Source organism: Phyllostomus discolor, chromosome 5 (genome assembly GCF_004126475.2).
Source record: "Phyllostomus discolor isolate MPI-MPIP mPhyDis1 chromosome 5, mPhyDis1.pri.v3, whole genome shotgun sequence".
In the NCBI taxonomy this organism is placed as follows: Eukaryota; Metazoa; Chordata; class Mammalia; order Chiroptera; family Phyllostomidae; genus Phyllostomus; species Phyllostomus discolor.
In genome coordinates this window covers 85,735,847-85,745,194 of record NC_040907.2, presented here as the reverse complement: position 1 = coordinate 85,745,194, position 9,348 = coordinate 85,735,847, and positions in this window count along the sequence as shown.

Here is a 9,348-nt window from a genome sequence, read left to right as displayed (position 1 = left end):
ATGTATAATCCAACAAAGGCTCAACTGCTCAATACACAAACATGCCTGAGAGATCCACACATTAGTACGTCTGCAGGTGGGTGTATTCAAATGTGTAGGGGAGGCAGGCAGGCCTTGGATGGTGTCCATAGAGACAGTTTGGCAGCTGCTGCTGTGGCAGTGGAGGAGTCAGGGTGTGGCCCCCATACTGTAGCCCACACACTATGGCCAGAGGAGGGTAATAGGGGCAAAACAACATCAGTGCCCAAGAAGCCACTCCTCCCACCATTGTGAGAAAACCTGGTAGCAGCACTAGAGAGGCACTGAACAGCACAGAGGTGTTGGAAGCCATTAGTAACAAGTAGGCAGTGCTACAGGCTCATGAGCTGTCTGTCCCCTACTTTCCACATTCCTGCATCATGGAGGTAGTGCCCTGAGACCAAGGAAACCCACCACTCCATCACTCAGTACTCAATTCCCATGAAAAAGGTAAGACCCCTCTCATCACAACCCTGGCAACACAAGTAACAGGCAAGAGAAAAGAAAAATTGGCACTATAGTGTTATGTACTAGAAAACGAAAAAACCTATAATAATCAACCATCTCAATTGTTAAGATTAAAACAGTAACTAACTGCCCTGACTGGTATGGCTCGGTGGATTGAGCACCAGACTGTGAACCAAAGGGCCACCAGTTGGATTCCCAGTCAGGGCACATGCCTGGGTTGTGGGCCAGGTCCCCTGTAGCAGGTGCATGAGAGGCAACCACACATTGGTGCACATTGGTGTTTCCCTCCTTCTCTTTCTCCCTCCCTTCCTCTCTATGTAAAATAAATAAAACCTTAAAAAAACAAAACCAAAAAAACAGTAACTAACCAAGAGCCCAGTACTTCAAATGTGCCAGCAGAGAAACAATGTATCATGTAACATGGTAACCCAGAAAGAAAATGACAAGTCTCCAGAAACCAAGCTCAAAGTCATGAAAGACTGTGACCTAATGACAGAGAATTCAAAACAGCAGTTTGAGGAAACTCTATGAAATACAAAATAAACTCAGAAAGGTGATTCAATGAACTCAGAAGGAAAATTAATGAACAAAAGAAATACTTTGCCAAAGAGACTGAATCTATAAAAAAAGAACCAAACAAATTCTGGAACTAAAGAATGCAATAAATGAGATGGAGGATGATTACAAGCACTGGACACAGAGCAGACCAGATGGAAGAGAGAATTAATAGCTTGAAGATAGAAATCTAGGATAGATTCAGGTGGAAGAAGAAAAAGAACTGAGATTTTTTTAAATGAGAGAACTCTAAAAGAAATATCTGACTCTGATTGAAGGAACAACATATGGATAATAGGTATTCCAGAGAAGAAGGGGAAAGGTAGCAGAGAGCATATTGGAAGAAATAATTATTGAGAACTTCCCAAACCTAGGGACAGAGTTGGTAATTCAAGTGCAAGAAGCTAACATACCTTCTAATTATCCCAATGCAAAAATGCCTTCTTAATGCAAAAACACATTACATTAAAACAATAAAAAATTAACGATAAAGAAAGAATTCTCAAGGGAGCCAGGGGTCAAAAAGACAGTATCCTACAAAGGAGACCCCATCAGATTTCTCAGAAGAAACATTAAAGGACAGGAAAGGGTGGAATGATATATTCAAAATATGGAAAGAGTGAAACTACCAGCAAGATAATAAATCCAGCAAACTTATCCTTTCAATACTTGTATGAAAGAGAAGTAAAGGCTTTTCCAAACAAAAACTGAAGACTTACCACCATAAGACCTGTATTACAAATAACATTGAAAGGAACAAATCTCCCTGAGCCAGAAAGAAAAAAGTATACAAAATTTTTAGTAAGGTGACACACAGAAGCAAGAAAAATGGAACTCTATTTCAGGGTAGGGCAATAAACAATTATCACAAAGGTTAAAGAGAAAAAATATTAAAAATATCTATAGCTACCACAGTTTGGTAACAAATGTACAATATAAAGAGATCATTTGTGACAACAAAATATAAAAGAGGAGAAGGGAAAGGACTAAACATATATAGGAAAATGAAGATAAGATGCTATCAAAAGAAAAGGTACTATTTTATCTGAGACATTTTATATAAATACATAGTAACCATGAAACAAAAATCCAGAGCTGAGACACAAAACATAAATAAAATAAATGTAGAAAAACATAGAAAATCAACAAACTAAAATATCATACAAAAACACAATGAATAGAAATGATGAAGCCCTGGCTGGCGTGGCTTAGTGGGCTGAGTGTCAGCCTGTGAACCAAAGGGTCACTGGTTTGATTCCCAGTCAGGACATATGCCTGGGTTGCAGGCCAGGTCCCCTATAGGGTGTGCAAGAGGAAATCATACAAAGTCCAGGACCAGATTACCACACTGGTGAATTTAGTAACATTCAAAAGAGATTTAACGCCTGTCCTTCTCCAATTAATTAAAAAAACTGAAGAAGAGAGAATGCTTTCTAACTTACTTTATGAGACTAACATTAGTCTGAGACTAAAACCAGACAAGGACATCACAAAACATAAATTACAGGCTACACCCTGATCAACATAGTGTAAAACTGCTCACAAAATACTAGCAAATCAATACAACAATGTACCAAAAACATTATACACCATGATTGAATGGGATTCATTCCAGGGATGCAAGGATGGTTTAATATCTGCAAATCAATCAACATTAACAAAATAAAAGACAAAAATCATATGATCATGTCAATAGATGCAGAAAAAGTATTTGACAAAATGAAACATACATTTATGATTTTAAAAAACTCTTGCCCTGACCGATGTGGCTCATCTGGTTGGGTGCCACTCCACCAACCAAAAGGTCACCGATTTGATTCTTGGTCAGAGCATATGCCTGGTTGTAGGTTCAGTCCCCAGTTGGGACATGGACAAGAGGCAAATGATCAATGTTTCTCTCTCACATCGATGTTTCTCTCACTCATTTTCTCCCTTCCTTCCCTCCCTTTAAAAATAAATAAATAACTTTTTAAAAAAACTCAGTACAATGGGTATAGAAGTAAAGTACCTCAACATAATAAAGGCCATAAAGGGCAAACCCTCAGGTAACATCATACTTAATGATGAGAAACTGAAACCTCTTTTCTAAGATAAGGAACAAAACAAGGATGCCCACTTTGCCACTATTAGTGAGCATAATACTGAAAGGTCTAGCCAGAGCAATTAGGCAGGAAAAAGAAATAAAAGGAATTCCAATTGGAAAGGAATAAGTAAAACTGTCACTATTTGTGAATCATATGATTTTATATACAGAAAACTCTAAAGACTCCATCAAAACTTTTAGAAATAAAAAATATATAGTAAAGTTGCAAATACAAAATCAGTATACAAAAATCTGTTTAAGACTTCTGGTCATGATAGCAGCATAGGAAGACATGGCTTGCATCTTTGCACAATCACATCAAAATTACAACTAAAATATAGAACAACCATCACTCAAAACTGTCAGAAATTGAGTTGAATGGAAGTCTGACAACTACAGAATTAAAGAAACCACATCCATCCAGACTGGTAGGAGGAGGTACATATGCAGAATGGGCTGGTCCCTTACCCATGTGTAGTGGGTAAACATTCTAGAGGGATATCTTCAGAGTGAGAAGTCCCAGCTCCACAACAGGCCCCCCCTAGCCCAGGTTGCAGTGCCAGGAAGATAAGTCCCCACAACTTCTGGCTGCAAAAACAAGAGGGGATTGAGTCAGTGGAAGAAACTGCTGTACCCACAAGCTGTTCCTCTTAAAGAACCCACACATGAACTTACCTACTCAGACTTACTCCCTCTTAGCTCCAGCCTGGCAGTAGCAGCTTGAAAGGCACCAGTGGTGTACAGGGAGAAACTGAAGTGCCTGGCATCAAGGTGAGCAGAGGCCATTGTTCCTTCTCCCCCATATCCAGCAAGCTGGTGCTATATCTGAGACTCTATCAACCTGGCTAACACTGTTTGACTTGCCTTGGGAATCCCCAGAGACTCCACCCCACCCAATTTACCAGCGCACCCAAATTGTTTTTCCATATGAATTGTTGCTCTTGGCTCATACTTCACAATTTCCTAAACCCTATCAACCAAGCAACAGCTGGCCTCAGTGAGCCCCAGGTTTGGTACTAGCAGCAGCCAGCCTGGATTCACAGCTTGGGTTCACCTGGGAATCTCTAAACCCAGCTCAGATTGCTATAGCTCAGGAAGGGAGGCCTGGGAAAAACACAGGTGGGGGCTAACCTTGGCCTCCACCACCTGGAAAACCCAAGGGCCAACAACTCCAGTGGACAGCTACAGACCACATCAGAGCACCACCACCCTTTCCTCCATGGATGGTGGAGGTTGGTGGTAAGTGGTCACAACCAATCCTTGCAGCTGATGGGCAGATAAATCCCTCCCATTGATCTGTCAATAGCAATGATGTCTCAACTATAAGAGGAGTATGTACTAAGCCCACATGAGTACCTATCTTGGGTGATAGGGGAGGCTGTGCCACTAGACCCTGCAGAACACCTATTACATTAGGCCACATGACCAAGATACAGAGTCAAAACAGCTCTACCTAGTATATAGAAACAAACACAGGGAGGCTGTCAAAATGAGACAAAGAAACATGGCCCAAATGAAAGAACAGATCAAAACTCAAGAAAAAGAACTAAATGAAATGGAGTTAAGTAATCTAGTCATGAAAAATTCAGTCATGAAAAGCAGGGACCTCAACAAACAACAAGTGTTGGAGAGGTTGTGGAGAAACGGGGTCCCTAGTGCACTGTTGGTGGGACTGCAGACTGGTACAACCATTATGGAAAGCAGTTTGGAACTTCCTCAGAAAACTAAAAATGGATCTGCCTTTTGACCCAGCAATTCCATTGCTGGGACTCTATCCTAAGAACACTAAAACACCAATACAAAAGAACCTTTGCACCCCGATGTTCATAGCAGCACAATTTACAATAGCTAGGTGCTGGAAGCAACCTAGATGCCCATCAGTAAATGAATGGATCAAAAAACTATGGTACATTTACACAATGGAATTCTATACAGCAGAAAGAAAGAAGGAGCTCATACCCTTTGCAACAGCATGGATGGAGCTGGAAAGCATTATGCTAAGTGAAACAAGCCAGGCAGTGAAAGACAAATACCACATGATATCACCTTTAACAGGAATCTAAACAACAAAACAAAACAAAACAAAAAACTAGCAAAATATAACCAAAGACACTGAAATAGGGGATAGTCTGACAGTGGCCAGAGGGGAGAGAAGAGGGAATTTCAGGGGGGAAGGGGTAGGGATTACAGGAACAAATTTGGAGGACACATGGACAAAAACTAAGGGTGGGGGGTAATGGGGGGAAGGGGGGAGGGTTGGGTGGAGGGGCTGGAACGGGAGTAGGGGGGAGAAAACTGTACTTGAACAATGATTGAAATAAAAAAAAAATTAAATTAAAAAAAAAAAAAAGAAAAGCAGGGACCTATGGTCAAAATTGCTCTGTCTAGCAAAACCATCACTTACAATCATATGGCAGATAAACAGGTTCCCAGATAGGAAAAAATTAAAGGAGCTCATCATCACCAAACCATTATTATATGAAATGTTAAAGGGACTAGCCATCAGATAGATGGAAATTAAAACCACAGTGAGATACCACTTCATAAAAAAATCAACAAAAAACATGTGCTGGCAAGGTTGTGGAGAAAAGGGAACCCTAGTACACTGCTGGTGGGAAAGCAGACTGATGCATCCACTGTGGAAAACAGTATGGAATTTTCTCAGAAAACTAAAAATGGAACTGCCTTTTGACCTGGCAATTCCACTGCTGGGATTATACCCTAAGAGCCCTGAAACACCAATTCAAAAGAACTTATGTACCCCAAAGTTCATAGCAGCACAATTTACAATAGCCAAGTGCTGGAAGCAACCTAAGTATCCATCAGTAAATGAATGGATCAAAAAATTATGATACATTTACACAATGGAATACTACACAGCAAAAAGAAGAAAGGAGCTTATACCCTTTGCGACAGCATGGATGAAACTTGAGAGCATTATCCTAAGTGAAATAAGCCAGGCAGTGAAAGACAAATACCATATGTCACCTATGACAATGTCACCTATAAGTGGAACCTAATCAACAAAACAAACAAGCAAGCAAAATATAACTAGAGACATTGAAATAAAGAACAAAGTGACAGTAACCTGAGGGGAGGTAGGAGAGGGATAATGGGGAAAAATAGAGGCAGGGTCATCAAGGAACATGTATAAAGGACACATGGACAAAGCCAAAGGGAACAGGATTGAGGAAGGGAGGCGGGGACGGATGGGTCAGGATTAAGTAGAGGGGTGGGGGATGGAGACAACTGTACTTGGACAATAAAAAATAAAAAATAAAGGGACTTGTTTAAGAAAAAGAAGATCAAAACTATGAACAATCAAATGGCAATAAATACAAATCTATCAACAATTGAATCTAAAAAAACAAACTAAGCAAACAAGAAGAACAGAGACAAAATCATGGATACGGAGAGTGTTTCAATGGTTGCCAGATGGAAGGGGTTGTGACAAAATGGGTGAAGAGGTAAAGGGATTAATTAGTACAATAGGTAGTTACAGAACAGCCATGGGGATGTTAAGTACAGTATAGGAAATGGAAGAGGCAAAGAACTTATACATATGACCCATGGACATGAACAATGGTGAGCAGTTGGCCTGAGGTAGTGGAGCATGCTGGGTGGAGGCGCAGCAAAGGGCTAAAATTCAGGACAACTGTAATAGCATAATCAGTAAAATATAATTTTTATAAAATTTTTTAAATTTCTGTCTACTAATAATGAAATATAAGAGTGAGAAAAATGAAAACAAACTCATTTGCAATCACAATGAAAAGAATAAAATACCTAGGAATAAGCATAACAAAGGAGGTGAAGGACCTGTACATTGAAAACTAAAATACCTTGTTGAAAGAACTGAAGAAGACACAAGGAAATAGAAAGATATGTCATATTTCTGGAGTACAAGAATATCATTGTTAAGATGTCCATATTATCTAAAGCAATAAACAGATTTAATGCAACCCCAATGAAGATCCCAATGACATATTTCACAAAAATCTTTTTAAAAAATAATCTTCAAATTTGTAAGAGCCAAAAAGCCAAAACAATCCTGAGGGGGTTAAAAATTCAAAGACAGGGGTATCACACTCACTGATTTCAAAATATACTCCAAAGCTATAGGAATCAAACTAGTATGGTTTTGGTAGAAAAACAATGAAACAGAATTGACGGCCCAGAAATAAACCCATGCTTACATGGGCAACTAATTTATGACAAAGAAGGCTAGAATAGACTTCCAGCCAATATGGAGGGGTAGGTAGATACACTTTAACTCCCCACATGATCAAATAAAAGACAACAACAAATTTAAAAAACAAAACAAAACAAAAAAACAACCAGAACTGGCAGAAAATCCAACTGTATGGAAGTCCAACAACCAAGGAGTTAAAGAAGAAACATTCATCGAGACAGGTAGGAGGGCCTGAGACAAGCAGCCAGGGCAGAGATGACACACAGCAAGGCAGCAGCCAGAGGACAGGGGTAGGGGAGCAGAAGTGGACCAGCCGGGGGCTGGTGGTCCCACATTTGCAAGCAGATAAACCAGGAGGAACAACTGGGGAGCAAGACAGACTTCGCAATCCAGGGCTTCAGCACCAGGCAAATAAGCCTCAAAACCTCTGGCTTTGAAAATCTGTGGGGGTTGCAACCACAGGAGAAACTCCCAGCCTCACAGGAGAGTTCATTGGAGAGACCCACAGGGTCATAAAATGTACACAAACCCACCCACCAGGGAATCAGCACCGGAAAGGCACAATTTGCTTGTGGGTAGTGGGGGAAGTGACTGAAAGCAGGGCAACAGCCAAGCAAGTGGCATTGTTCCCTCTCTGACCCCTCCACACATACAGTGACACAATGCAGCAATGTGGGTTTTGCAACCCTGGCAAATATCTAAGGCTCTCCCCCTTGCAATGTAACAAGTGCACCAAGACAAAGAAATATGGTCCAAATGAAAGAACAGATCAAAACTCCAAAAATATTAAGCAATGAAGAGAAAGCCAACCTATCAGATGCACAGTTCAAAACACTGGTAATCAGGATGCTCACAGAAATGGCTGAGTATGGTCACAAAATAGAGGAAAAAGTGAAGGCTATGCAAAGTAAAATAAAGAAAAAAATACAGGGAATGAACAGTGAAGGGAAGGAAACTGGGACTCAGATCAATGATTTGGAGGAAAAGGAAGAAATAAACATTCAACCAGAACAGAATGAAGAAATGAGAATTCAAAAAAATGAGGAGAAGCTTAGAAACCTCTGGGACAACTTTAAACATTACCACTTCTGAATCATAGGAGTGCCAGAAGGAGAAGAAGAAGAGCAAGAAATTGAAAACTTACTTGAAAAAATAATGAACTTCCACAGTCTTGCAAAGGAAATAGACTTCCAGGAAGCCCAGAGAGTCCCAAAGAAGTTGGACCCAAGGAAGCACACACCAAGATACATCATAATTACATTACCCGAGATTAAAGATAATGGGAGAATCTTAAAAGCAGCAAGAGAAAAGGAGATAGTTCTCTACAAAGGAGTTCCCATTAAGACTATCAGCTGATTTCTCAAAAGAAACCTTGCAGGCAAGAAAGGGCTGAAAAGGTATTCAAAATCATGAAAGGCAAGGACCTACATCTGGAAGGGCAGATAAAGTGCTTCCCAGATAACATAAAGTTAAAGGAGTTCATTATCACCAAGCTGTTATTATATGAAATGTAAAGGGACTTAGCTAAGGAAAAGAAGATAAAAATATGAACAGTAAAATGACAACAAACTCACAACTATCAACAACTAAACCCCTCAAAAAAAACGAAACCAAAAACAATAACAAACCAAGCAAACACCTAAAACAGAAACAGAATCTCAGAAATGGAGATCACATGGAGGGTTATCAGTGGGGAGAGGGGGAAAGGAGAATAGGGGAAAAGGTACAGGGAATAAGAAGCATAAATGATAGGTACAAAATAGACAGGGGGAGGTTAAAAATAGTATAGGAAATGGAGAAGCCAAAGAACTTATATGTACAATCCATGGACATGAACTAAAAGCAGGGGTAGGGTTGGGTGCAGAATGCTGGTAGGAGAGGGAGTGCAGGGCAGAGGGTAGTAAAGGGGAGAAAAAAATTGGATAACAGTAATAGCATAATCAATAAAGTATACTTTTAAAAGGGGCAAGAATATAAAATGGAGAAAGGAAAGTATGTTTAATAAGTAGTGTTAGGAAAACTGGGTAGCCAT